Raw genomic sequence first — 6,125 nt, forward strand, 5'->3', positions numbered from 1 at the left:
GTACCTTAGCCACTAGGCTACAGGCTGCCCCAGTCATGTACCTTAGCTACTAGGCTACAGGCTGCCCCAGTCATGTTCCTTAGCCACTAGACTACAGGCTGCCCCAGTCATGTACCTTAGCCACTAGACTACAGGCTGCCCCAGTCATGTACCTTAGCCACTACGCTACAGGCTGCCCCAGTCATGTACCTTAACCACTAGGCTACAGGATGCCCCAGTCATGTACCTTAGCCACTAGGCTACAGGCTGCCCCAGTCATGTACCTTAGCTACTAGGCTACAGGTTGCCCCAGTCATGTACCTTAGTCACTAGACTACAGGCTGCCCCAGTCATGTACCATAACCACTAGGCTACAGGCTGCCCCAGTCATGTACCTTAACCACTAGGCTACAGGCTGCCCCAGTCATGTACCTTAACCACTAGGCTACAGGCTGCCCCAGTCATGTACCTTAACCACTAGGCTACAGGTTGCCCCAGTCATGTACCTTAGCCACTAGGCTACAGGCTGCCCCAGTCATGTACCTTAGCCACTAGGCTACAGGCTGCCCCAGTCATGTACCTTAGCCACTAGGCTACAGGCTGCCCCAGTCATGTACCTTAGCCACTAGGCTACAGGCTGCCCCAGTCATGTACCTTAGCCACTAGGCTACAGGATGCCCCAGTCATGTACCTTAGCCACTAGACTACAGGCTGCCCCAGTCATGTACCTTAGCCACTAGGCTACAGGATGCCCCAGTCATGTACCTTAGCCACTAGACTACAGGCTGCCCCAGTCATGTACCTTAGCCACTAGGCTACAGGCTGCCCCAGTCATGTACCTTAGCCACTAGGCTACAGGCTGCCCCAGTCATGTACCTTAGCCACTAGGCTACAGGCTGCCCCAGTCATGTACCTTAGCCACTAGGCTACAGGATGCCCCAGTCATGTACCTTAACCACTACACTACAGGCTGCCCCAGTCATGTACCTTAGCCACTAGGCCACAGGCTGCCCCAGTCATGTACCTTAGCCACTAGGCTACAGGCTGCCCCAGTCATGTCCCTTAGCCACTACGCTACAGGATGCCCCAGTCATGTACCTTAGCCACTAGACTACAGGCTGCCCCACTCATGTACCTTAGCCACTAGGCTACAGGTTGCCCCAGTCATGTACCTTAGTCACTAGACTACAGGCTGCCCCAGTCATGTACCTTAGCCACTACGCTACAGGCTGCCCCAGTCATGTACCTTAGCCACTAGGCTACAGGCTGCCCCAGTCATGTACCTTAGCTACTAGACTACAGGCTGCCCCAGTCATGTACCTTAGCCACTAGGCTACAGGCTGCCCCAGTCATGTACCTTAGCCACTAGACTACAGGCTGCCCCAGTCATGTACCTTAGTCACTAGACTACAGGCTGCCTAGTTTCCAATCAGCGATGTGACACAGCCTCTCTCTCCATCTGAGCTCTCTGAACTGTGCCAGTTCTCACGTTAATCACTAACTGCGCCTGGCAGCAAAACAGGAAGTACCAGTCTGCAGTTTTACCCTGTTTACCACGCCGTAGGCACGGAGGCATCCTTGACCCCTCCAGAGGGACGGGGCGCCTTGTGGTCTCTCAGGGCTTCCGTACAGCAGAGTTTCTTTTTCTCCGTTTTTTGTTGCATGTGAAAGTGCTGTGGCTCCAGAACACCCAGAGCAAACAGACTGTGGGGCTGGAACCAGCAACCTCCCGGGCCCGACCGCGTGCCCTCCCTCCTGCTGGTCCTACCGGGGCCGGCTCAGCTCCCCTGGGCTGTGGGACATGCTGCCCCCGCCCCGGGGACAGATGTCTGTCGGCCCCCCAGGCCTGAATGGGAAATTAAGATGCTATCGATTGTGCTATCGTGCTATCGTGCTATCGGCCGCAGGACAGGCTGGTGGCTGTTTACAGAGCGAGGTTTCACCCCCCCCCCCACCCCCCACCCCGCGGCACCCTGGGACACGTCTGCCTCTCCGTCTGGAGTACGTGTGTCACCCTGCCCCCCCAACCCCCCCGCCATCCCCAAGAGAAAACAATAAGGTCACCTGCACAGACACGTTTCCCAGGAATCTCTGGAGATTATTATTACTTATTATTTCGATTACTGGAAAAAAAAATTCTGTTGACCAGTTTCGTCAGCAGTTAGTCAGTCGTCAGACAATTTCGGTTTCACATCACTGAAGTTTCATTTCAGCTATTGGATAGATTTCAGTTTGTGGCAGTTTTAGTTTTGGTTTGGAGCAGGTTTGCCGTAGTTTCATTCTCTGGTGGGTGTCGTTTTTATACAATTTGGATTTACAGAACAAACTGTTTTGGAAATGCGCATCTTCGTTTTAGTAATTTAGCAGACGCTTTTAATCCAAGGTGACTCACAAGTGCATACGCTTTTCAACGAGCTAACAACTAATGAAAAGCCATCAATAGCAAACCACGCACACACACATGCACCAATGGTGACTGGCAGCCATGCAACACACCAACCAAAACACAGAATCATATAATCCAATTATACAACATCATATAATGCAATCATTCACAGTGTGGAATTGGAAATTACTGTTCATTCACCTTTGTGAAACACACACACTCGGAGACTTACGGAGACCAGAAACCCCCCCCCCCCCCCCCCCCCCAAGCATTTTAACATGTGTCTCTGCACTGTTTTCACAACAACGCTCCCAGACATGGAGGTGGGGGAGATAAGATTCATCCTGCTGGGAATCTTTTGGGAATCTTCTGCTATGCAGACATACTGAGAAACGACATGTGAATTAACAAGCTGGAGAGACTGGTTGAAAAACACACGACACAGATAAACACACACACACTCACAAACACACTCACACACGCACACACACACACACTCACACTCACACTCACACACATTCACCCACACTCACGCACATACAGACACACTCACACACACACACACACACACACACTCACACTCGCACACACACTCACACACTCACACTCACACACACACACACACACACACGCACACATGCACACTCACATATACACTCACACACACTCACATATACACACACACAAACTCTTATTTTTCCTAAAAGCTAAATAGTATCCAGCACCGTAACAAGCACCGTAACCCCCCTGTGTTTCTGCCTCCACTATATGACCTGGTGAGCTATTCCACACAGTGACCATAAATACTTCCTAATATCTGCGTGGAATGTATCCTTTGCCAATTTCCATAAACCCTCAAACAGTGGCGAGAAAGAAATCTCCCTAGGAACCCGGCTATAGAGGGGGAGCCCATCCTCTGCTGGCCTATCGGTCGAGATGGTAATAGTTCAGGTATTGAGCTAGCAGGTAATCCTGAAAGTCCACATGACCATTGGTTTTACCCCCGTTCTCCTAACCGAACTCACCCTGAAGAATCACCTGTATGTCACGATTCTTCACGTGGTCACACCAGATCTAAATCATTTCCTGGCTGGGCCACTTCCCTGTTTCTAATCCTCTCTTAATCTAAACAGTGTAGGTAGTGAGGTGTTTTTTCTGTGGTTTTTCTGGGAATGTTCAGTGGGCGTGGGGATTTTCTGCTCCAGGTTTCCATGGTTTTCCATGCTCACAGACCGCCAGGATCGCACAGCGAAGATCCATCTGCCCGGAACAAAACTTGCCCTCCCTCTCCCCCTGTTACTCCATCTTAAATTCTTGGTTTTCTTGGAAGAGATGGGACTTCCCTTCAGAGGAAAACAGTCATGTTTATTTATGACATCACCCTTGCCTAGATTCAACCCCAAAAATCACCCAAAACATCATCTATCACCACCTTTTGCTGGAAACCCATTACATATTACATCACATTACATTACATTACTGTCATTTGGCAGACGCTCTTATCCAGAGCGACATACAGTTGATTAGACTAAGCAGGAGACAATCCTCCCCTGGAGCAATGCAGGGTTAAGGGCCTTGCTCAAGGGCCCAACGGCTGTGCGGATCTTATTGTGGCTACACCGGGATTAGAACCGCCATCCTTGCGCGTCCCAGTCATTTACCTTAACTACTACGCTACAGGCAGCCCAGGGAATGCCTGTAGCGTATGACTTGACTGAACTATATTCCATAACGCCTGCATTACTCTGCCTGAAGCATGACTATACCCGCTGAATCTTTCCTGTCTGCTTTTAAGCATTTACAACCCCTACAATAGATTAGACACCCAAAGTGAATAGTGAAACTATTCCAAAATTATCTTGGCAGAACTTCCTCATCAATAAATCAAGTAAATCAGTGAATGGCTCTCAATTGTTTTCATGATTTATTTTGTTGGAATACATCTGTCATGGGGCTGGGCAGATAAAAACTACACATGACATCAGACAGACATTCCACCAGCACAACATCACAGAGCAAAGTCATCTTGCTTCTGCATTCTTGTCTCTTTCATCCTTCCTTCTCGTTCGTCAGACATCAAACGTAGTTTCACCCCATTTCGTAACGTTTATCACGGCCGTTCGTAAAATCATGTTGATATTTAGGAGGTTGCCGCCCTTCTATTCCGGTTTCCTATGAAGGACCGTGCAGCAGTCTCACGGATGGAAAATTCCTGATATTCCGGGAAGGTTTGGATATCGTTTGAAGAAAATGTTGTTAATTAAGCTGTGACCTTTACATGTTTTTAAATCGAGGCGTTAGCTGTGGGCACCCCGCTGGGTTGTGTGCAGCGGGGCAGACTGGTGACTGTTTCGGGACTGTTTCGGGGCTGGGGACACGCCTTACGGGTGATGAAATCATGCAGAAAGAATGATTCCAGGGAAAGGGTCAATGTGATTCGTTGGACAGAGTTAAAGGACTATTTGTGCTCTGATACGCAGAAACAATGAAAAGTATGTTTTTCTTTATCCCGAGTAAAAACACGAGCCCCCCCCCCGTGAGGTGGTGACTGAAGTCATAAAGTTACATTCCGCAGAAGGAGCAGAGGGACCTGGGGAATGTGCTTTTATTAGGAAGCAGATTGATAGACACTGGTGATTTTGATTGTTGATTGTGTTGATTCCAGTCAGAGCTGCCTTCCAGGACTGTCTTGGCGTGAGACTAAATGCCCCCCTCTGAAATGAATTGTATTTCAGTGTGAGATGCATCGCCCTCTGTGTAAAAAATCACAATGTGACAGCGTGAGACGGAGCCTGAGAGCATGAGAGCTGGCAACTCTGATTCTAGTAAATGTTCGGCAGGGGGTGAGGGAGTCCAATATCATAATTAACTGCAGTTGACGTGCTAAATTTAGAATGTTTTTTTATTTATTTTGACTGTTGCAAAGTATTATTATTATTATTATTATTATTATTATTATTATTAACAGTGAATAATCTGGGCCATCTCCAGCAAAAGCCCTGAGAGGTTATGTAACTGCGGGGGTCACAGAGGGCTCAACCCCCCCCCCCCCCCACAAAGGCCCTGAGCCCCCCTCCAGAGCTTGGGAGCGGGACAATGGCAGGAAGCAGCAGCCCCCCCACCCCCGCCCCCACAGCCCAGGAGAAATGGGGTCACCACACCGCAGCCCTCAAAACAACACCTTCCAACACTACACAGCTCAGAACTACAACCCCCCAGAACTACATCCCCCAGACCAACACCACCCAAAACTATACAGCCTAAAACCACTAATATTACACCCCCGAAAAACCACAGTAGCCAGAACACCCAGCACAGGGCCGGTCTCCAGGGCGATGCACAGGGCCGGTCTCCAGGGCGATGCACAGGGCCGGTCTCCAGGGCGATGCACAGGGCCGGTCTCCAGGGCGATGCACAGGGCCGGTCTCCAGGGCGATGCACAGGGCCGGTCTCCAGGGCGATGCACAGGGCCGGTCTCCAGGGCGATGCACAGGGCCGGTCTCCAGGGCGATGCACAGGGCCGGTCTCCAGGGCGATCTCTGTAAAGGTGTCCCTGCTTTAGTTCTTCAGCAGGTTCTGATCTGCAATGGTTAACCAGCACACATTCCCCACATTCTCCATGTTCACTGAGTCTGCAGCCTCTGAGCTAAACCCCACGCTATCTACCTGCATCACCTGGACTACCTGACCAACCACAGCACACCATGCTATCTACCTGCATCACCTGGACTACCTCACCACCACAGCACACCACGCTATC

Source organism: Conger conger, chromosome 1 (genome assembly GCF_963514075.1).
Source record: "Conger conger chromosome 1, fConCon1.1, whole genome shotgun sequence".
Taxonomy (NCBI): domain Eukaryota; kingdom Metazoa; phylum Chordata; class Actinopteri; order Anguilliformes; family Congridae; genus Conger; species Conger conger.